Source organism: Salmo salar, chromosome 01 (assembly GCF_965601325.2).
Source record: "Salmo salar chromosome 01, fSalSal1, whole genome shotgun sequence".
NCBI classification, from domain to species: domain Eukaryota; kingdom Metazoa; phylum Chordata; class Actinopteri; order Salmoniformes; family Salmonidae; genus Salmo; species Salmo salar.
In genome coordinates, this window is record NC_138291.1 from 312,501 (window position 1) to 338,522 (window position 26,022).

The window sequence follows — 26,022 nt, forward strand, 5'->3', positions numbered from 1 at the left end:
TCTCTCTGTCTCTCTCTGTCTCTGTCTCTCCTACCTCTCTCTCTCTCTCTCTCTCAATTCAATTCAATTCGCTTTATTGGCATGACGTAACAATGTACAGATTGCCAAAGCTTATTTTGGATATTTAGAATATAAAAATAAATAAAAATGAGAATCAAAATTGTCAATGGGACAACAGTAACAACAATAACCAAGGGTCAGAATAACCAACACATTCAACAATAACAATAATTATACAGTAGAGGACATGTGCAGGTTTATTGGTCTGTCAGACACTGTCCCTCAACTTATGGCAGGCAGCAATGTAGTGCGCTGCCAACCCACAGCTCTCTGCGTCCTCCCCCAACAGGACGGGTAGCCTATCCTCATCAGAGAGGTCTGTGAAACCTTGAATAAGGGTTTCAAATTTGGGGAAATGACACTCTCTAATTGTTTTATATTTTTTTACATTTTGTCAGGAAATGCAGCTCTGTCTCAGGTTCTGCTGTTGTGCAGTGGTTGCACAGCCTTTCCTCTACAGGGAGCCAGGTTTTCCTGTGTCTACCCTTCTCAATGGCAAGGCTGTGCTCACTGAGCCTGTACTTTGTCAAGGTTTTTCTAAGGTTTTGATCAGTAACCATGGTCAAATCGTTAGCCACAGTGTACTGTCAATTTAGGGCCAGATAGCACTGCATTATGCTTTGTGTTTGTGCTTCCAAATAAGTAATGTAGTTTTGTTTTGACTGTGTTGTAATTTGGTTTATTCTGATTGATTGGATGTTCTGGTCCTGAGGCTTCAGTGTGTTAGTGGAACAGGTTAGTGAACTCAGCCCCAGGACCAGCTGGATGAGGGTCCTGAGGCTTCAGTGTGTTAGTAGAACAGGTTAGTGAACTCAGCCCCAGGACCAGCTGGATGAGGGTCCTGAGGCTTCAGTGTGTTAGTAGAACAGGTTAGTGAACTCAGCCCCAGGACCAGCTGGATGAGGGTCCTGAGGCTTCAGTGTGTTAGTAGAACAGGTTAGTGAACTCAGCCCCAGGACCAGCTGGATGAGGGTCCTGAGGCTTCAGTGTGTTAGTAGAACAGGTTTGTGAACTCAGCCCCAGGACCAGCTGGATGAGGGAACTCTTTTCTTTGCTCAGCTCTTGGCATTGCAGGGCTTGGTAATGATATGAGAGGGGGTCACTGTATTTTAGATGTTTCCAAAATTTAATTGCTCTTTTTTGAGTTTTTATTATTAGTGGATATTGGCCTAATTCTGCCCTGCATGCATTGTTTATAGTTTTCCTCTGGACATGTAGGAGAATCTTACAGAACTCTGCATGCAGGGTTTCAATGGGGTGTTTGTCCCATTTGATGAAATCTTGTTTTGCAAGTGGACCCCACACCTCGCTACCATAAAGTGCAATTGGTTCAATGACACATTCAATTCGTTTTAGCCAAATTTTAATAGGTATATCAATTTGAATTTTCTTTTTAATGGCGTAGAATGCCCTGCGTGCTTTCTCTCTCAGTTCATTCAGTGCCTCATTAAGGTGTCCAGTTGAGCTATGTGTGAAGTAAAGGTGATCTAAAAATGTTTTGCCTCTAGTTGCACAGGTGACATGGTGGTATAAATGAGGTAAAACGGATTTCAGTTTTCCTTCATTAAAATCAGCGGTCACTAGGAGGGCCAACTCTTGGTGAGCATTTTCTTGTTTGCTAATGGCCTTATAGAGCTGGTTTAGTGCGGTCTTAGTGCCAGCATCGGTTTGTGGTGTTAAATAGACAGCTACAAAAAATATACATGAAAACTCTCTTGGTAAATAGTGTGGTCTACAGTTTATCATGAGGTATTCTAACTCAGGCGAGCAGAGATCGCGCACCAGACACACACCCCCTCCTCTGAGCTTTCCCGATGCAGCCGTTCTGTCCAGCTATGCATAGAAAAAACAACTAGATTTATATTATTATGTCCTTATTCATCCATGACTCGGAGAAACATAGGATATTACAGTTCTTCAGATCACATTGATAGGATCTTCCCGAACGGAGCTCATCCAGTTTATTCTCCAGTAATTGCACGTTCGCCAACAACCTGTTAAAATTCCAACTACAACAGTATTGATAGTATTGATTCTATTCACAGTATTGATATGGTTGATAGTATTACTAGTTTTGATTGTATTGATTGTGTTAATAGTATTGACAGGGTTGATAGTATTGACAGGGTTGATAGTATTGATAGGGTTGATATTATTAACAGTATTGATAGTATTGATATGTTTGACAGTAGTGATAGGACGGATAGGGTTGATAGAATTGATAGTGTTGATAGTATTGATAGTATTAATGGTATTGGCAGTATTGATAGGGTTGACAGTATTAATATGGTTGATAATATTGATAGTATTGATAGGGTCGATAATATAGGTAGTATTGATAGGCTTGATATTATTGATCATATTGATAGTATTGATATTATTGATAGTATTGATAGTTGTGATATTATTGATAGTATTGATATTATTGATAGTATTGATAGTGTTGATAGTATTGATAGGGGCGATAATATAGGTAGTATTGATAGTATTGATATTATTGATCATATTGATAGTTGTGATATTATTGATAGGGTTGATGTTATTGATAGTATTGATAGTGTTGATAGTGTTGATAGTATTGATAGTTTTGAGAGGGTTGATATTATTGATAGTATTGATAGGGTTGATAGTATTGATGGTATTGAGATAGTTGATGTTATTGATAGTATTGATAGGTTGATATTATTGATAGTATTGATAGTATTGATAGGGTTGATATTATTGATAGTATTGATAGGATTGATAATATTGATCAAATGTATTGTGTTGATATTATTGATATTATTGATAGTATTGATAGGGCTGATAGTATTGATACAATTGAAATGGTTGCCAGTATTGATAGTATTGATATGGTTGATGTTATTGATAGTATTGATAGGAATGATATTATTGATAGTATTGATATGGTTGATGTTGATAGTATTGATATGGTTGATGTTGATACTATTGATATGGTTGCCAGTATTGATAGTATTGATATGGTTGATATTGTTGATAGTATTGATATGGTTGATGTTATTGATAGTATTGATAGGGTTGATGTTATTGATAGTATTGATAGGAATGATATTATTGATAGTATTGATAGGGTTGATATTATTCATAGTATTGATAGGGTTGATGTTATTGATAGTATTGATAGGAATGATATTATTGATAGTATTGATAGGGTTGATGTTATTGATAGTATTGATAGGGTTGATGTTATTGATAGTATTGATAGGGTTGATGTTATTGATAGTATTGATAGGAATGATATTATTGATAGTATTGATAGGGTTGATATTATTCATATTATTGATAGTTTTGATATGGTTTATGTTATTGATAGTATTGATAGGGTTGATAGTATTGTAGTATTAATAGTATTGGTATTATTGACATGGTTGCTATCATTGGTAGTATATATATGGTAGATAGTACTGATATTATTGGTAGTATTGATATGGTTGATAGTATTGATAGTATTTATACTGTTGAAGTCGGATGTTTATATACACATAGGTTGGGGTCATTAAAACTCGTTTTTCAACCACTCCACAAATTTCTTGTTAAGAAACTATAGTTTTGGCAAGTCAGTTAGGACATCTACTTTGTGAATGACACAAGTCATTTTCTCAAAAATTGTTTACAGACAGATTATTTCACTTATAATTCACTGTATCACAATTCCAGTGGGTCAGAAGTTTACATACACTAAGTTGACTGTGCCTTTAAATAGCTTGGAAAATTCTAGAAAATTATGTCATGGCTTTAGAAGCTCCTGATAGGCTAATTGAAATCATTTGAGTCAATTGGAGGTGTACCAGGGTATGTACTTCATGGCCTACCTTCAAACTCAGTGCCTATATGCTTGACATCATGGGAAAATCAAAAGAAATCAGCCAAGACCTCAAAACATTTTTTGCAGACCTCCACAAGTCTGGTTCATCTTTGGGAGCAATTTCCAAATGCTTGAAGGTACCACGTTCATCTCTACAAACAATAGTAAGCAAGTATAAACACCATGGGACCTCGCAGCTGTCATACCGCTCAGGAAGGAGACACATTCTGTCTCCTCGAGATTAAAGTAATTTGATGTGAAAAGTGCAAATCAATCCCACAACAGCAAAGGACCTTGTGAAGATGCTGGAGGAAACAGGTACAAAAGTATCTATATCCACAGTAAAACGAGTCCTATATCGACATAACCTGAAATGCTGCTCAGCAAGGAAGAAGCCACTGCTCCAAAATCACCATAAAAAAGCCAGACTATGGTTTGCAACTGCACATGGGGACAAAGATCGTACTTTTTGGAGAAATGTCCACTGGTCTGATGAAACAAAAATAGAACTGTTTGGCCATAATAACCATCGTTATGTTTGGAGGAAAAAGGGGGCGGCTTGCAAGTCGAAGAACACCATCCCAACCGTGAAGCACGGGGGTGGCAGCATCATATTGTGGGGGTGCTTTGCTGCAGGAGGGACTGGTGCACTTCACAAAATAGATGGCATCGTGAGGAAGGACAATTATATGGATATATTGAAGCAACAGCAAGACATCAGTCAGGAAGTTAATGCTTGGTCGCAAATGGGTCTTCCAAATGGACAATTCCCCAAGCATACTTCCAAAGTTGTGGCAAAATGGCTTATTGACAACAAAGTCAAGGTGTTGGAGTGGCCATCACAAAGCCCTGATCTCAATCATAAAGAAAATTTGTGGGCAGAACTGAAAAAGCGTGTGTGAGCAAGGAGGCCTACAAACCTGACTCAGTTACACCAGCTCTGTCAGGAGGAATTCACCCAACATATTGTGGGAAGCTTCTGGAAGGCTACCCGAAATGTTTGACCTAAGTTAAAAAATGTAAAGGCAATGCTACCAAATACTAATTGAGTTTATGTAAACTTCTGACCCACTGGGAATGTGATGAAAGAAATAAAAGCTGAAATAAATCATTCTCTCTACTATTATTCTGACATTTCACATTCTTAAAATAAAGTGGTGATCCGAACTGACCTAAAACAGGATAGATCACTGTAGAACTCCACTATGAGTTGAGGCAGGAGGATGGATCACTGTAGAACTCCACTGTGAGGCAGGAGGATGGATAACTGTAGAACTCCACTATGAGGCAGGAGGATGGATCACAGTAGAACTCCACTATGAGTTAAGGCAGGATAGATCACTGTAGAACTCCACTATGAGGCAGGAGGATAGATCACTGTAGAACTCCACTATGTAGCAGGAGGATAGATCACTGTAGAACTCCACTATGAGTTGAGGCAGGAGGATAGATCCCAGTAGAACTCCACTATGAGGCAGGAGGATGGATCACAGTAGAACTCCACTATGAGGCAGGAGGATAGATCACAGTAGAACTCCACTATGAGTTGAGGCAGGAGGATAGATCACAGTAGAATTCCACTATGAGGCAGGAGGATAGATCACAGTAGAACTCCACTATGAGGCAGGAGGATAGATCATAGTAGAACTCCACTATGAGGCAGGAGGATGGATCACAGTAGAACTCCACTATGAGTTAAGGCAAGAGGATAGATCACTGTAGAACTCCACTATGAGTTGAGGCAGGAGGATAGATCACAGTAGAACTCCACTATGAGGCAGGAGGATGGATCACTGTAGAACTCCACTATGAGTTGAGGCAGGAGGATAGATCACAGTAGAACTCCACTATGAGGCAGGAGGATAGATCACAGTAGAACTTCACTATGAGTTGAGGCAGGAGGATGGATCACAGTAGAAATCCACTATGAGGCAGGAGGATAGATCACTGTAGAACTCCACTATGAGGCAGGAGGATAGATCACAGTAGAACTCCACTATGAGTTGAGGCAGGAGGATAGATCACTGTTGAACTCCACTATAAGGCAGGAGGATAAATCGCAGTAGAACTCCACTATGAGGCAGGAGGATGGATCACGGTAGAACTCCACTATGAGTTGAGGCAGGAGGATGGATCACTGTTGAACTCCACTATGAGTTAAGGCAGGAGGATGGATCACAGTAGAACTCCATTATGAGTTAAGGCAGGAGGATAGATCACAGTAGAACTCCACTATGAGTTGAGGCAGGAGGATAGATCACAGTAGAACTCCACTATGAGGCAGGAGGATAGATCACAGTAGAACTCCACTATGACGCAGGATCACAGTAGAACTCCACTATGAGGCAGGAGGATAGATAACAGTAGAACTCCACTATGAGTTAAGGCACAAGGATAGATCACAGTAGAACTCCACTATGAGTTGAGGCAGGAGGATAGATCACAGTAGAACTCCACTATGAGGCAGGAGGATGGATCACAGTAGAACTCCACTATGAGGCAGGAGGATGGATCACAGTAGAACTCCACTATGAGGCAGGAGGATGGATCACAGTAGAACTCCACTATGATGCAGGAGGATAGATCACAGTAGAACTCCACTATGAGGCAGGAAGATAGATCACAGTAGAACTCCACTATTAGGCAGGAGGATAGATCACAGTAGAACTCCACTATGAGTTGAGGCAGGAGGATAGATCACAGTAGAACTCCACTATGAGGCAGGAGGGTGGATCACAGTAGAACTCAACTATGAGGCAGGAGGATGGATCACAGTAGAACTCCACTATGAGTTAAGGCATGAGGATAGATCACAGTAGAACTCCACTATGAGTTAAGGCATGAGGATAGATCACAGTAGAACTCCACTATGAGGCAGGAGGATAGATCACAGTAGAACTCCACTATAAGTTAAGGCAGGAGGATAGATCACAGTAGAACTCCACTGTTAGGCAGGAGGATGGATCACTGTAGAACTCCACTATGAGTTGAGGCAGGAGGATAGATCACAGTAGAACTCCACTATGAGGCAGGAGGATAGATCACAGTAGAACTTCACTATGAGTTGAGGCAGGAGGATGGATCACAGTAGAAATCCACTATGAGGCAGGAGGATAGATCACTGTAGAACTCCACTATGAGGCAGGAGGATAGATCACAGTAGAACTCCACTATGAGTTGAGGCAGGAGGATAGATCACTGTTGAACTCAACTATAAGGCAGGAGGATAGATCGCAGTAGAACTCCACTATGAGGCAGGAGGATGGATCACTGTAGAACTCCACTATGAGTTGAGGCCGGAGGATGGATCACTGTTGAACTCCACTATGAGTTAAGGCAGGAGGATGGATCACAGTAGAACTCCATTATGAGTTAAGGCAGGAGGATAGATCACAGTAGAACTCCACTATGAGTTGAGTCAGGAGGATAGATCACAGTAGAACTCCACTATGAGGCAGGAGGATAGATCACAGTAGAACTCCACTATGAGGCAGGATCACAGTAGAACTCCACTTTGAGGCAGGAGGATAGATCACAGTAGAACTCCACTATGAGTTAAGGCACAAGGATAGATCACAGTAGAAAGCCACTATGAGTTGAGGCAGGAGGATAGATCACAGTAGAACTCCACTATGAGGCAGGAGGATGGATCACAGTAGAACTCCACTATGAGGCAGGAGGATGGATCACAGTAGAACTCCACTATGAGGCAGGAGGATGGATCACAGTAGAACTCCACTATGATGCAGGAGGATAGATCACAGTAGAACTCCACTATGAGGCAGGAAGATAGATCACAGTAGAACTCCACTATTAGGCAGGAGGATAGATCACAGTAGAACTCCACTATGAGTTGAGGCAGGAGGATAGATCACAGTAGAACTCCACTATGAGGCAGGAGGATGGATCACAGTAGAACTCAACTATGAGGCAGGAGGATGGATCACAGTAGAACTCCACTATGAGTTAAGGCATGAGGAGAGATCACAGTAGAACTCCACTATGAGGCAGGAGGATAGATCACAGTAGAACTCCACTATGAGTTAAGGCATGAGGATAGATCACAGTAGAACTCCACTATGAGGCAGGAGGATAGATCACAGTAGAACTCCACTATAAGTTAAGGCAGGAGGATAGATCACAGTAGAACTCCACTATTAGGCAGGAGGATAGATCACAGTAGAACTCCACTATGAAGCAGGAGGATGGATCACAGTAGAACTCCACTATGAGTTGAGGCAGGAGGATAGATCACAGTAGAACTCCACTATGAGGCAGGAGGATAGATCACAGTAGAACTCCACTATGAGGCAGGATCACAGTAGAACTCCACTATGAGGCAGGAGGATGGATCACAGTAGAACTCCACTATGAGGCAGGAGGATGGATCACAGTAGAACTCCACTATGAGACAGGAGGATGGATCACAGTAGAACTCCACTATGATGCAGGAGGATAGATCACAGTAGAACTCCACTATGAGGCAGGAGGATAGATCACAGTAGAACTCCACTGTTAGGCAGGAGGATAGATCACAGTAGAACTCCACTATGAGTTGAGGCAGGAGGATAGATCACAGTAGAACTCCACTATGAGGCAGGAGTATGGATCACAGTAGAACTCAACTATGAGGCAGGAGGATAGATCACAGTAGAACTCCACTATGAGTTAAGGCATGAGGATAGATCACGGTAGAACTCCACTATGAGGCAGGAGGATGGATCACAGTAGAACTCCACTAAGAGTTAAGGCATGAGGATAGATCACAGTAGAACTCCACTATGAGGCAGGAGGATAGATCACAGTAGAACTCCACTATGAGTTAAGGCAGGAGGATAGATCACAGTAGAACTCCACTATTAGGCAGGAGGATAGATCACAGTAGAACTCCACTATGAAGCAGGAGGATGGATCACAGTAGCACTCCACTATGAGTTGATGCAGGAGGATAGATCACAGTAGAACTCCACTATGAGTTGAGGCAGGAGGATAGATCACAGTAGAATTCCACTATGATGCAGGAGGATAGATCACAGTAGAACTCCACTGTGAGGCAGGAGGATGGATCACAGTAGAACTCCACTATGAGGCAGGAGGATAGATCACAGTAGAACTCCACTATGGGTTGAGGCAGGAGGATAGATCACAGTAGAATTCCACTATGAGGCAGGAGGATAGATCACAGTAGAACTCCACTATGAGGCAGGAGGATAGATCATAGTAGAACTCCACTATGAGGCAGGAGGATGGATCACAGTAGAACTCCACTATGAGTTAAGGCAAGAGGATACATCACTGTAGAACTCCACTATGAGTTGAGGCAGGAGGATAGATCACAGTAGAACTCCACTATGAGGCAGGAGGATGGATCACTGTAGAACTCCACTATGAGTTGATGCAGGAGGATAGATCACAGTAGAACTCCACTATGAGGCAGGAGGATAGATCACAGTAGAACTTCACTATGAGTTGAGGCAGGAGGATGGATCACAGTAGAAATCCACTATGAGGCAGGAGGATAGATCACTGTAGAACTCCACTATGAGTTGAGGCAGGAGGATAGATCACTGTTGAACTCCACTATAAGGCAGGAGGATAGATCGCAGTAGAACTCCACTATGAGGCAGGAGGATGGATCACTGTAGAACTCCACTATGAGTTGAGGCAGGAGGATGGATCACTGTTGAACTCCACTATGAGTTAAGGCAGGAGGATGGATCACAGTAGAACTCCATTATGAGTTAAGGCAGGAGGATAGATCACAGTAGAACTCCACTATGAGTTGAGGCAGGAGGATAGATCACAGTAGAACTCCACTATGAGGCAGGAGGATAGATCACAGTAGAACTCCACTATGAGGCAGGATCACCGTAGAACTCCACTATGAGGCAGGAGGATAGATCACAGTAGAACTCCACTATGAGTTAAGGCACAAGGATAGATCACAGTAGAACTCCACTATGAGTTGAGGCAGGAGGATAGATCACAGTAGAACTCCACTATGAGGCAGGAGGATGGATCACAGTAGAACTCCACTATGAGGCAGGAGGATGGATCACAGTAGAACTCCACTATGATGCAGGAGGATGGATCACAGTAGAACTCCACTATGATGCAGGAGGATAGATCACAGTAGAACTCCACTATGAGGCAGGAAGATAGATCACAGTAGAACTCCACTATTAGGCAGGAGGATAGATCACAGTAGAACTCCACTATGAGTTGAGGCAGGAGGATAGATCACAGTAGAACTCCACTATGAGGCAGGAGGATGGATCACAGTAGAACTCAACTATGAGGCAGGAGGATGGATCACAGTAGATCTCCACTATGAGTTAAGGCATGAGGATAGATCACAGTAGAACTCCACTATGAGTTAAGGCATGAGGATAGATCACAGTAGAACTCCACTATAAGTTAAGGCAGGAGGATAGATCACAGTAGAACTCCACTATTAGGCAAGAGGATAGATCACAGTAGAACTCCACTATGAGGCAGGAGGATGGATCACAGTAGAACTCAACTATGAGGCAGGAGGATGGATCACAGTAGATCTCCACTATGAGTTAAGGCATGAGGATAGATCACAGTAGAACTCCACTATGAGTTAAGGCATGAGGATAGATCACAGTAGAATTCCACTATAAGTTAAGGCAGGAGGATAGATCACAGTAGAACTCCACTATTAGGCAAGAGGATAGATCACAGTAGAACTCCACTATGAAGCAGGAGGATGGATCACAGTAGAACTCCACTATGAGTTGAGGCATGAGGATAGATCAAAGTAGAACTCCACTATGAGTTAAGGCATGAGGATAGATCACAGTAGAACTCCACTATGAGGCAGGAGGATAGATCACAGTAGAACTCCACTATAAGTTAAGGCAGGAGGATAGATCACAGCAGAACTCCACTGTTAGGCAGGAGGATAGATCACAGTAGAACTCCACTATGAAGCCGGAGGATGGATCACAGTAGAACTCCACTATGAGTTGAGGCAGGAGGATAGATCACAGTAGAACTCCACTATGAGGCAGGAGGATGGATCACTGTAGAACTCCACTATGAGTTGAGGCAGGAGGATAGATCACAGTAGAACTCCACTATGAGGCAGGAGGATAGATCACAGTAGAACTTCACTATGAGTTGAGGCAGGAGGATGGATCACAGTAGAAATCCACTATGAGGCAGGAGGATAGATCACTGTAGAACTCCACTATGAGGCAGGAGGATAGATCACAGTAGAACTCCACTATGAGTTGAGGCAGGAGGATAGATCACTGTTGAACTCCACTATAAGGCAGGAGGATAGATCGCAGTAGAACTCCACTATGAGGCAGGAGGATGGATCACTGTAGAACTCCACTATGAGTTGAGGCAGGAGGATGGATCACTGTTGAACTCCACTATGAGTTAAGGCAGGAGGATGGATCACAGTAGAACTCCATTATGAGTTAAGGCAGGAGGATGGATCACAGTAGAACTCCACTATGAGTTGAGGCAGGAGGATAGATCACAGTAGAACTCCACTATGAGGCAGGAGGATAGATCACAGTAGAACTCCACTATAAGGCAGGATCACAGTAGAACTCCACTATGAGGCAGGAGGATAGATCACAGTAGAACTCCACTATGAAGCAGGAGGATGGATCACAGTAGAACTCCACTATGATGCAGGAGGATAGATCACAGTAGAACTCCACTATTTGGCAGGAAGATAGATCACAGTAGAACTCCACTATTAGGCAGGAGGATAGATCACAGTAGAACTCCACTATGAGTTGAGGCAGGAGGATAGATCACAGTAGAACTCCACTATGAGGCAGGAGGATGGATCACAGTAGAACTCAACTATGAGGCAGGAGGATGGATCACAGTAGAACTCCACTATGAGTTAAGGCATGAGGATAGATCACAGTAGAACTCCACTATGAGGCAGGAGGATAGATCACAGTAGAACTCCACTATAAGTTAAGGCAGGAGGATAGATCACAGTAGAACTCCACTATTAGGCAGGAGGATAGATCACAGTAGAACTCCACTATGAAGCAGGAGGATGGATCACAGTAGAACTCCACTATGAGTTGAGGCAAGAGGATAGATCACAGTAGAACTCCACTATGAGGCAGAAGGATAGATCACAGTAGAACTCCACTATGAGGCAGGATCACAGTAGAACTCCACTATGAGGCAGGAGGATGGATCACAGTAGAACTCCACTATGAGGCAGGAGGATGGATCACAGTAGAACTCCACTATGAGACAGGAGGATGGATCACAGTAGAACTCCACTATGATGCAGGAGGATAGATCACAGTAGAACTCCACTATGAGGCAGGAGGATAGATCACAGTAGAACTCCACTATTAGGCAGGAGGATAGATCACATTAGAACTCCACTATGAGTTGAGGCAGGAGGATAGATCACAGTAGAACTCCACTATGAGGCAGGAGGATGGATCACAGTAGAACTCAACTATGAGGCAGGAGGATAGATCACAGTAGAACTCCACTATGAGTTAAGGCATGAGGATAGATCACAGTAGAACACCACTATGAGGCAGGAGGATGGATCACAGTAGAACTCCACTATGAGTTAAGGCATGAGGATAGATCACAGTAGAACTCCACTATGAGGCAGGAGGATAGATCACAGTAGAACTCCACTATGAGGCAGGAGGATGGATCACAGTAGAACTCCACTATGAGTTAAGGCATGAGGATAGATCACAGTAGAACTCCACTATGAGTTAAGGCATGAGGATAGATCACAGTAGAACTCCACTATGAGGCAGGAGGATAGATCACAGTAGAACTCCACTATAAGTTAAGGCAGGAGGATAGATCACAGTAGAACTCCACTGTTAGGCAGGAGGATAGATCACAGTAGAACTCCACTATGAGGCAGGAGGATAGATCACAGTAGAACTTCACTATGAGTTGAGGCAGGAGGATGGATCACAGTAGAAATCCACTATGAGGCAGGAGGATAGATCACTGTAGAACTCCACTATGAGGCAGGAGGATAGATCACAGTAGAACTCCACTATGAGTTGAGGCAGGAGGATAGATCACTGTTGAACTCCACTATAAGGCAGGAGGATAGATCGCAGTAGAACTCCACTATGAGGCAGGAGGATGGATCACTGTAGAACTCCACTATGAGTTGAGGCAGGAGGATGGATCACTGTTGAACTCCACTATGAGTTAAGGCAGGAGGATGGATCACAGTAGAACTCCATTATGAGTTAAGGCAGGAGGATAGATCACAGTAGAAGTCCACTATGAGTTGAGGCAGGAGGATAGATCACAGTAGAACTCCACTATGAGGCAGGAGGATAGATCACAGTAGAACTCCACTATGAGGCAGGATCACAGTAGAACTCCACTATGAGGCAGGAGGATAGATCACAGTAGAACTCCACTATGAGTTAAGGCACAAGGATAGATCACAGTAGAACTCCACTATGAGTTGAGGCAGGAGGATAGATCACAGTAGACCTCCACTATGAGGCAGGAGGATGGATCACAGTAGAACTTCACTATGAGGCAGGAGGATGGATCACAGTAGAACTCCACTATGAGGCAGGAGGATGGATCACAGTAGAACTCCACTATGATGCAGGAGGATAGATCACAGTAGAACTCCACTATGAGGCAGGAAGATAGATCACAGTAGAACTCCACTATTAGGCAGGAGGATAGATCACAGTAGAACTCCACTATGAGTTGAGGCAGGAGGATAGATCACAGTAGAACTCCACTATGAGGCAGGAGGATGGATCACAGTAGAACTCCACTATGAGTTAAGGCATGAGGATAGATCACAGTAGAACTCCACTATGAGTTAAGGCATGAGGATAGATCACAGTAGAACTCCACTATGAGGCAGGAGGATAGATCACAGTAGAACTCCACTATGAGGCAGGAGGATGGATCACAGTAGAACTCCACTATGAGTTAAGGCATGAGGATAGATCACAGTAGAACTCCACTATGAGTTAAGGCATGAGGATAGATCACAGTAGAACTCAACTATGAGGCAGGAGGATAGATCACAGTAGAACTCCACTATAAGTTAAGGCAGGAGGATAGATCACAGTAGAACTCCACTGTTAGGCAGGAGGATAGATCACAGTAGAACTCCACTATGAGGCAGGAGGATAGATCACAGTAGAACTTCACTATGAGTTGAGGCAGGAGGATGGATCACAGTAGAAATCCACTATGAGGCAGGAGGATAGATCACTGTAGAACTCCACTATGAGGCAGGAGGATAGATCACAGTAGAACTCCACTATGAGTTGAGGCAGGAGGATAGATCACTGTTGAACTCCACTATAAGGCAGGAGGATAGATCGCAGTAGAACTCCACTATGAGGCAGGAGGATGGATCACTGTAGAACTCCACTATGAGTTGAGGCAGGAGGATGGATCACTGTTGAACTCCACTATGAGTTAAGGCAGGAGGATGGATCACAGTAGAACTCCATTATGAGTTAAGGCAGGAGGATAGATCACAGTAGAAGTCCACTATGAGTTGAGGCAGGAGGATAGATCACAGTAGAACTCCACTATGAGGCAGGAGGATAGATCACAGTAGAACTCCACTATGAGGCAGGATCACAGTAGAACTCCACTATGAGGCAGGAGGATAGATCACAGTAGAACTCCACTATGAGTTAAGGCACAAGGATAGATCACAGTAGAACTCCACTATGAGTTGAGGCAGGAGGATAGATCACAGTAGACCTCCACTATGAGGCAGGAGGATGGATCACAGTAGAACTTCACTATGAGGCAGGAGGATGGATCACAGTAGAACTCCACTATGAGGCAGGAGGATGGATCACAGTAGAACTCCCCTATGATGCAGGAGGATAGATCACAGTAGAACTCCACTATGAGGCAGGAAGATAGATCACAGTAGAACTCCACTATTAGGCAGGAGGATAGATCACAGTAGAACTCCACTATGAGTTGAGGCAGGAGGATAGATCACAGTAGAACTCCACTATGAGGCAGGAGGATGGATCAGAGTAGAACTCAACTATGAGGCAGGAGGATGGATCACAGTAGAACTCCACTATGAGTTAAGGCATGAGGATAGATCACAGTAGAACTCCACTATGAGTTAAGCCATGAGGATAGATCACAGTAGAACTCCACTATGAGGCAGGAGGATAGATCACAGTAGAACTCCACTATAAGTTAAGGCAGGAGGATAGATCACAGCAGAACTCCACTGTTAGGCAGGAGGATAGATCACAGTAGAACTCCACTATGAAGCCGGAGGATGGATCACAGTAGAACTCCACTATGAGTTGAGGCAGGAGGATAGATCACAGTAGATCTCCACTATGAGGCAGGAGGATGGATCACTGTAGAACTCCACTATGAGTTGAGGCAGGAGGATAGATCACAGTAGAACTCCACTATGAGGCAGGAGGATAGATCACAGTAGAACTTCACTATGAGTTGAGGCAGGAGGATGGATCACAGTAGAAATCCACTATGAGGCAGGAGGATAGATCACTGTAGAACTCCACTATGAGGCAGGAGGATAGATCACAGTAGAACTCCACTATGAGTTGAGGCAGGAGGATAGATCACTGTTGAACTCCACTATAAGGCAGGAGGATAGATCGCAGTAGAACTCCACTATGAGGCAGGAGGATGGATCACTGTAGAACTCCACTATGAGTTGAGGCAGGAGGATGGATCACTGTTGAACTCCACTATGAGTTAAGGCAGGAGGATGGATCACAGTAGAACTCCATTATGAGTTAAGGCAGGAGGATAGATCACAGTAGAAGTCCACTATGAGTTGAGGCAGGAGGATAGATCACAGTAGAACTCCACTATGAGGCAGGAGGATAGATCACAGTAGAACTCCACTATGAGGCAGGATCACAGTAGAACTCCACTATGAGGCAGGAGGATAGATCACAGTAGAACTCCACTATGAGTTAAGGCACAAGGATAGATCACAGTAGAACTCCACTATGAGTTGAGGCAGGAGGATAGATCACAGTAGACCTCCACTATGAGGCAGGAGGATGGATCACAGTAGAACTTCACTATGAGGCAGGAGGATGGATCACAGTAGAACTCCACTATGAGGCAGGAGGATGGATCACAGTAGAACTCCCCTATGATGCAGGAGGATAGATCACAGTAGAACTCCACTATGAGGCAGGAAGATAGATCACAGTAGAACTCCAATATTAGGCAGGAGGATAGATCACAGTAGAACTCCACTATGAGTTGAGGCAGGAGGATAGATCACAGTAGAACTCCACTATGAGGCAGGAGGATGGATCAGAGTAGAACTCAACTATGAGGCAGGAGGATGGATCACAGTAGAACTCCACTATGAGTTAAGGCATGAGGATAGATCACAGTAGAACTCCACTATGAGTTAAGCCATGAGGATAGATCACAGTAGAACTCCACTATGAGGCAGGAGGATAGATCACAGTAGAACTCCACTATAAGTTAAGGCAGGAGGATAGATCACAGCAGAACTCCACTGTTAGGCAGGAGGATAGATCACAGTAGAACTCCACTATGAAGCCGGAGGATGGATCACAGTAGAACTCCACTATGAGTTGAGGCAGGAGGATAGATCACAGTAGATCTCCACTATGAGGCAGGAGGATGGATCACTGTAGAACTCCACTATGAGTTGAGGCAGGAGGATAGATCACAGTAGAACTCCACTATGAGGCAGGAGGATAGATCACAGTAGAACTTCACTATGAGTTGAGGCAGGAGGATGGATCACAGTAGAAATCCACTATGAGGCAGGAGGATAGATCACTGTAGAACTCCACTATGAAGCAGGAGGATAGATCACAGTAGAACTCCACTATGAGTTGAGGCAGGAGGATAGATCACTGTTGAACTCCACTATAAGGCAGGAGGATAGATCGCAGTAGAACTCCACTATGAGGCAGGAGGATGGATCACTGTAGAACTCCACTATTAGTTGAGGCAGGAGGATGGATCACTGTTGAACTCCACTATGAGTTAAGGCAGGAGGATGTATCACAGTAGAACTCCATTATGAGTTAAGGCAGGAGGATAGATCACAGTAGAACTCCACTATGAGTTGAGGCAGGAGGATAGATCACAGTAGAACTCCACTATGAGGCAGGAGGATAGATCACAGTAGAACTCCACTATGAGGCAGGATCACAGTAGAACTCCACTATGAGGCAGGAGGATAGATCACAGTAGAACTCCACTATGAGTTAAGGCACAAGGATCGATCACAGTAGAAAGCCACTATGAGTTGAGGCAGGAGGATAGATCACAGTAGAACTCCACTATGAGGCAGGAGGATGGATCACAGTAGAACTCCACTATGAGGCAGGAGGATGGATCACAGTAGAACTCCACTATGAGGCAGGAGGATGGATCACAGTAGAACTCCACTATGATGCAGGAGGATAGATCACAGTAGAACTCCACTATGAGGCAGGAAGATAGATCACAGTAGAACTCCACTATTAGGCAGGAGGATAGATCACAGTAGAACTCCACTATTAGGCAGGAGGATAGATCACAGTAGAACTCCACTATGAAGCAGGAGGATGGATCACAGTAGAACTCCACTATGAGTTGAGGCAAGAGGATAGATCACAGTAGAACTCCACTATGAGGCAGAAGGATAGATCACAGTAGAACTCCACTATGAGGCAGGATCACAGTAGAACTCCACTATGAGGCAGGAGGATGGATCACAGTAGAACTCCACTATGAGACAGGAGGATGGATCACAGTAGAACTCCACTATGAGACAGGAGGATGGATCACAGTAGAACTCCACTATGATGCAGGAGGATGGATCACAGTAGAACTCCACTATGAGGCAGGAGGATAGATCACAGTAGAACTCCACTATTAGGCAGGAGGATAGATCACAGTAGAACTCCACTATGAGTTAAGGCAGGAGGATAGATCACAGTAGAACTCCACTATGAGGCAGGAGGATGGATCACAGTAGAACTCAACTATGAGGCAGGAGGATAGATCACAGTAGAACTCCACTATGAGTTAAGGCATGAGGATAGATCACAGTAGAACTCCACTATGAGGCAGGAGGATGGATCACAGTAGAACTCCACTATGAGTTAAGGCACAAGGATAGATCACAGTAGAACTCCACTATGAGTTGAGGCAGGAGGATAGATCACAGTAGACCTCCACTATGAGGCAGGAGGATGGATCACAGTAGAACTTCACTATGAGGCAGGAGGATGGATCACAGTAGAACTCCACTATGAGGCAGGAGGATGGATCACAGTAGAACTCCCCTATGATGCAGGAGGATAGATCACAGTAGAACTCCACTATGAGGCAGGAAGATAGATCACAGTAGAACTCCAATATTAGGCAGGAGGATAGATCACAGTAGAACTCCACTATGAGTTGAGGCAGGAGGATAGATCACAGTAGAACTCCACTATGAGGCAGGAGGATGGATCAGAGTAGAACTCAACTATGAGGCAGGAGGATGGATCACAGTAGAACTCCACTATGAGTTAAGGCATGAGGATAGATCACAGTAGAACTCCACTATGAGTTAAGCCATGAGGATAGATCACAGTAGAACTCCACTATGAGGCAGGAGGATAGATCACAGTAGAACTCCACTATAAGTTAAGGCAGGAGGATAGATCACAGCAGACCTCCACTGTTAGGCAGGAGGATAGATCACAGTAGAACTCCACTATGAAGCCGGAGGATGGATCACAGTAGAACTCCACTATGAGTTGAGGCAGGAGGATAGATCACAGTAGATCTCCACTATGAGGCAGGAGGATGGATCACTGTAGAACTCCACTATGAGTTGAGGCAGGAGGATAGATCACAGTAGAACTCCACTATGAGGCAGGAGGATAGATCACAGTAGAACTTCACTATGAGTTGAGGCAGGAGGATGGATCACAGTAGAAATCCACTATGAGGCAGGAGGATAGATCACTGTAGAACTCCACTATGAAGCAGGAGGATAGATCACAGTAGAACTCCACTATGAGTTGAGGCAGGAGGATAGATCACTGTTGAACTCCACTATAAGGCAGGAGGATAGATCGCAGTAGAACTCCACTATGAGGCAGGAGGATGGATCACTGTAGAACTCCACTATTAGTTGAGGCAGGAGGATGGATCACTGTTGAACTCCACTATGAGTTAAGGCAGGAGGATGTATCACAGTAGAACTCCATTATGAGTTAAGGCAGGAGGATAGATCACAGTAGAACTCCACTATGAGTTGAGGAAGGAGGATAGATCACAGTAGAACTCCACTATGAGGCAGGAGGATAGATCACAGTAGAACTCCACTATGAGGCAGGATCACAGTAGAACTCCACTATGAGGCAGGAGGATAGATCACAGTAGAACTCCACTATGAGTTAAGGCACAAGGATCGATCACAGTAGAAAGCCACTATGAGTTGAGGCAGGAGGATAGATCACAGTAGAACTCCACTATGAGTTAAGGCATGAGGATAGATCACAGTAGAACTCCACTATGAGGCAGGAGGATAGATCACAGTAGAACTCCACTATAAGTTAAGGCAGGAGGATAGATCACAGTAGAACTCCACTGTTAGGCAGGAGGATAGATCACAGTAGAACTCCACTATGAAGCAGGAGGATGGATCACAGTAGAACTCCACTATGAGTTGAGGCAGGAGGATAGATCACAGTAGAACTCCACTATGAGGCAGGAGGATGGATCACTGTAGAACTCCACTATGAGTTGAGGCAGGAGGATAGATCACAGTAGAACTCCACTATGAGGCAGGAGGATAGATCACAGTAGAACTTCACTATGAGTTGAGGCAGGAGGATGGATCACAGTAGAAATCCACAATGAGGCAGGAGGATAGATCACTGTAGAACTCCACTATGAGGCAGGAGGATAGATCACAGTAGAACTCCACTATGAGTTGAGGCAGGAGGATAGATCACTGTTGAACTCCACTATAAGGCAGGAGGATAGATCGCAGTAGAACTCCACTATGAGGCAGGAGGATGGATCACTGTAGAACTCCACTATGAGTTGAGGCAGGAGGATGGATCACTGTTGAACTCCACTATGAGTTAAGGCAGGAGGATGGATCACAGTAGAACTCCATTATGAGTTAAGGCAGGAGGATAGATCACAGTAGAACTCCACTATGAGTTGAGGCAGGAGGATAGATCACAGTAGAACTCCACTATGAGGCAGGAGGATAGATCACAGTAGAACTCCACTATGAGGCAGGATCACAGTAGAACTCCACTATGAGGCAGGAGGATAGATCACAGTAGAAGTCCACTATGAGTTAAGGCACAAGGATAGATCACAGTAGAAAGCCACTATGAGTTGAGGCAGGAGGATGGATCACTGTAGAACTCCACTATGAGGCAGGAGGATGGATCACAGTAGAACTCCACTATGAGGCAGAAGGATGGATCACAGTAGAACTCCACTATGAGGCAGGAGGATGGATCACAGTAGAACTCCACTATGATGCAGGAGGATAGATCACAGTAGAACTCCACTATTAGGCAGGAGGATAGATCACAGTAGAACTCCACTATGAGTTGAGGCAGGAGGATAGATCACAGTAGAACTCCACTATGAGGCAGGAGGATGGATCACAGTAGAACTCAACTATGAGGCAGGAGGATGGATCACAGTAGAACTCCACTATGAGTTAAGGCATGAGGATAGATCACAGTAGAACTCCACTATGAGGTAGGAGGATAGATCACAGTAGAACTCCACTATGAGTTAAGGCATGAGGATAGATCACAGTAGAACTCCACTATGAGGCAGGAGGATAGATCACAGTAGAACTCCACTATAAGTTAAGGCAGGAGGATAGATCACAGTAGAACTCCACTATTAGGCAGGAGGATAGATCACAGTAGAACTCCACTATGAAGCAGGAGGATGGATCACAGTAGAACTCCACTATGAGTTGAGGCAGGAGGATAGATCACAGTAGACCTCCACTATGAGGCAGGAGGATAGATCACAGTAGAACTCCACTATGAGGCAGGATCACAGTAGAACTCCACTATGAGGCAGGAGGATGGATCACAGTAGAACTCCACTATGAGGCAGGAGGATGGATCACAGTAGAACTCCACTATGAGACAGGAGGATGGATCACAGTAGAACTCCACTATGATGCAGGAGGATAGATCACAGTAGAACTCCACTATGAGGCAGGAGGATAGATCACAGTAGAACTGCACTATTAGGCAGGAGGATAGATCACAGTAGAACTCCACTATGAGTTGAGGCAGGAGGATAGATCACAGTAGAACTCCACTATGAGGCAGGAGGATGGATCACAGTAGAACTCAACTATGAGGCAGGAGGATAGATCACAGTAGAACTCCACTATGAGTTAAGGCATGAGGATAGATCACAGTAGAACTCCACTATGAGGCAGGAGGATGGATCACAGTAGAACTCCACTATGAGTTAAGGCATGAGGATAGATCACAGTAGAACTCCACTATGAGGCAGGAGGATAGATCACAGTAGAACTCCACTATGAGTTAAGGCAGGAGGATAGATCACAGTAGAACTCCACTATTAGGCAGGAGGATAGATCACAGTAGAACTTCACTATGAAGCAGGAGGATGGATCACAGTAGAACTCCACTATGAGTTGAGGCAGGAGGATAGATCACAGTAGAACTCCACTATGAGTTGAGGCAGGAGGATGGATCACAGTAGAACTCCACTACGAGGCAGGAGGATAGATCACAGTAGAACTCCACTATGAGGCAGGAGGATGGATCACAGTAGAACTCCACTATGAGGCAGGAGGATAGATCACAGTAGAACTCCACTATGAGGCAGGAGGATAGATCACAGTAGAACTCCACTATGAGTTGAGGCAGGAGGATGGATCACAGTAGAACTCCACTATGAGGCAGGACGATGGATAACAGTAGAACTCCACTATGAGTTAAGGCAGGAGGATGGATCACAGTAGAACTACACTATGAGTTAAGGCAGGAGGATGGATCACAGTAGAACTCCACTATGAGGCAGGAGGATAGATCACAGTAGAACTCCACTATGAGTTAAGGCAGGAGGATGGATCACAGTAGAACTCCACTATTAGGCAGGAGGATAGATCACAGTAGAACTCCACTATGAAGCAGGAGGATGGATCACAGTAGAACTCCACTATGAGTTGAGGCAGGAGGATAGATCACAGTAGACCTCCACTATGAGGCAGGAGGATAGATCACAGTAGAACTCCACTATGAGGCAGGATCACAGTAGAACTCCACTATGAGGCAGGAGGATGGATCACAGTAGAACTCCACTATGAGGCAGGAGGATGGATCACAGTAGAACTCCACTATGAGACAGGAGGATGGATCACAGTAGAACTCCACTATGATGCAGGAGGATAGATCACAGTAGAACTCCACTATGAGGCAGGAGGATAGATCACAGTAGAACTCCACTATTAGGCAGGAGGATAGATCACAGTAGAACTCCACTATGAGTTGAGGCAGGAGGATAGATCACAGTAGAACTCCACTATGAGGCAGGAGGATGGATCACAGTAGAACTCAACTATGAGGCAGGAGGATAGATCACAGTAGAACTCCACTATGAGTTAAGGCATGAGGATAGATCACAGTAGAACTCCACTATGAGGCAGGAGGATGGATCACAGTAGAACTCCACTATGAGTTAAGGCAGGAGGATAGATCACAGTAGAACTCCACTATTAGGCAGGAGGATAGATCACAGTAGAACTTCACTATGAAGCAGGAGGATGGATCACAGTAGAACTCCACTATGAGTTGAGGCAGGAGGATAGATCACAGTAGAACTCCACTATGAGTTGAGGCAGGAGGATGGATCACAGTAGAACTCCACTACGAGGCAGGAGGATAGATCACAGTAGAACTCCACTATGAGGCAGGAGGATGGATCACAGTAGAACTCCACTATGAGGCAGGAGGATAGATCACAGTAGAACTCCACTATGAGGCAGGAGGATAGATCACAGTAGAACTCCACTATGAGTTGAGGCAGGAGGATGGATCACAGTAGAACTCCACTATGAGGCAGGACGATGGATAACAGTAGAACTCCACTATGAGTTAAGGCAGGAGGATGGATCACAGTAGAACTACACTATGAGTTAAGGCAGGAGGATGGATCACAGTAGAACTCCACTATGAGGCAGGAGGATAGATCACAGTAGAACTCCACTATGAGTTAAGGCAGGAGGATGGATCACAGTAGAACTCCACTATGAGGCAGGAGGATGGATCACAGTAGAACTTCACTATGAGGCAGGAGGATGGATCACAGTAGAACTCCACTATGAGGCAGGAAGATAGATCACAGTAGAACTCCACTATTAGGCAGGAGGATAGATCACAGTAGAACTCCACTATGAGTTGAGGCAGGAGGATAGATCGCAGTAGAACTCCACTATGAGGCAGGAGGATGGATCACAGTAGAACTCAACTATGAGGCAGGAGGATGGATCAAATTAGAACTCCACTATGAGTTAAGGCATGAGGATAGATCACAGTAGATCTCCACTATGAGGCAGGAGGATAGATCACAGTAGAACTCCACTATGAGTTAAGGCATGAGGATAGATCACAGTAGAACTGCACTATGAGGCAGGAGGATAGATCACAGTAGAACTCCACTATAAGTTAAGGCAGGAGGATAGATCACAGTAGAACTCCACTATTAGGCAGGAGGATAGATCACAGTAGAACTCCACTATGAAGCAGGAGGATGGATCACAGTAGAACTCCACTATGAGTTGAGGCAGGAGGATGGATCACAGTAGAACTCCACTATGAGGCAGGAGGATAGATCACAGTAGAACTCCACTGTGAGGCAGGATCACAGTAGAACTCCACTATGAGGCAGGAGGATGGATCACAGTAGAACTCCACTATGAGGCAGGAGGATGGATCACAGTAGAACTCCACTATGAGGCAGGAGGATGGATCACAGTAGATCTCCACTATGAGACAGGAGGATGGATCACAGTAGAACTCCACTATGATGCAGGAGGATAGATCACAGTAGAACTCCACTATGAGGCAGGAGGATAGATCACAGTAGAACTCCACTATTAGGCAGGAGGATAGATCACAGTAGAACTCCACTATGAAGCAGGAGGATGGATCACAGTAGAACTCCACTATGAGTTGAGGCAGGAGGATTGATCACAGTAGAACTCCACTATGAGTTGAGGCAGGAGGATGGATCACAGTAGAACTCCACTACGAGGCAGGAGGATAGATCACAGTAGAACTCCACTATGAGGCAGGAGGATGGATCACAGTAGAACTCCACTATGAGGCAGGAGGATAGATCACAGTAGAACTCCACTATGAGGCAGGAGGATAGATCACAGTAGAACTCCACTATGAGTTGAGGCAGGAGGATGGATCACAGTAGAACTCCACTATGAGGCAGGACGATGGATAACAGTAGAACTCCACTATGAGTTAAGGCAGGAGGATGGATCACAGTAGAACTACACTATGAGTTAAGGCAGGAGGATGGATCACAGTAGAACTCCACTATGAGGCAGGAGGATGGATCACAGTAGAACTTCACTATGAGTTGAGGCAGGAGGATAGATCACAGTAGAACTCCACTATGAGGCAGGAGGATAGATCACAGTAGAACTCCACTATGAGGCAGGAGGATGGATCACAGTAGAACTCCACTATGAGGCAGGAGGATAGATCACAGTAGAACTCCACTAGCTGACTGACTATATGACTGGCTGGGACTAGCTGACTGACTGGCGGTCTCTCATTAGAACAGTGTAAAGAAAAGGTAAATTGTATTGATATGACCACTGCTACCTGTATGCTCTAGTCGGCTGGCCCTCGCTCCCTATTCGTCGCCAAACCCACTGGGTCCAGGTCATCTACAAGTCTTTGCTAGGTAAAGCCCTGCCTTATCTCAGCTCACTCGTCACCATAGCAGCACCCACCTGTAGCACGCGCTCCAGCAGGTATATTTCACTGGTCACCATAGCAGCACGCGCTCCAGCAGGTATATCTCACTAGTCACCCCCAAAGCCAATTCCTCCTTTGTCCGCCTTTCCTTCCAGTTCTCTGCTGCCAATGACTGGAACGAATTGCAAAAATCACTGAAGCTGTAGACTTATATCTCCCTCACTAACTTTAAGCACCAGCTGTCAGAGCAGCTCACAGATCATTGCACCTGTACATAGCCCATCTGTAAATAGCCCATCCAACTACCTCATCCCCATATTGCACCCCATTTTCTCTACTTGCACATCTACAGTTCCAGTGTTTAATTGCTATATTGTATTTACTTCGCCACCGTGGCCTTTTTTTATTGCCTTTACCTCCCTTATCTCACCTCATTTGCTCACATTGTATATAGACTTGTTTTTGTACTGTATTATTGACTGTATGTTTATTTTACTCCATGTGTAACTCTGTGTTGTTGTATGTTGTCGAACTGCTTTGCTTTATCTTGGCCAGGTTGCAGTTGTAAATGAGAACTTGTTCTCAACTAGCCTACCTGGTTAAATAAAGGACTTGTTCTCAACTAGCCTACCAGGTTAAATAAAGGACTTGTTCTCAACTTGCCTACCTGGTTAAATAAATACAAAAACACCCTGATGATTGGTTGACGATAGAGCCTCCCACTGTGCAGGCGATGATTGGTTGACAATAGAACCTCCCACTGTGCAGGCGATGGCTGCAGAATGAAGCTGGTGAAGAGCAACTGCAGAAAGTTGCAGTCAAAACTTCATGACCTTTGATCACATCATTTTTGTTAAGTTCAGCAGTTGTCATGTAGGTGCAGCAGTTCATATGTAGGTGCAGCAGTTGTCATGTAGGTGCAGCAGTTCATATGTAGGTGCAGCAGTTCATATGTAGGTGCAGCATTTGTCATGTAGGTGCAGCAGTTGTCATGTAGGTGCAGCAGTTGTCATGTAGGTGCAGCAGTTCATATGTAGGTGCAGCATTTGTCATGTAGGTGCAGCATTTGTCATGTAGGTGCAGCAGTTGTCATGTAGGTGCAGCAGTTGTCATGTAGGTGCAGCAGTTGTCATGTAGGTGCAGCAG

At 44.5% G+C, this 26,022-nt stretch overlaps 1 protein-coding gene across 1 annotated transcript in view; it reads left to right on the forward strand.

Moving 5' to 3' along the window:
* The window catches only part of LOC106560212 (fibroblast growth factor receptor 3), a 172,173-nt gene that overhangs the window by 6,476 nt on the left and 139,675 nt on the right, over nt 1-26,022 (forward strand). The window lies entirely within an intron of this gene.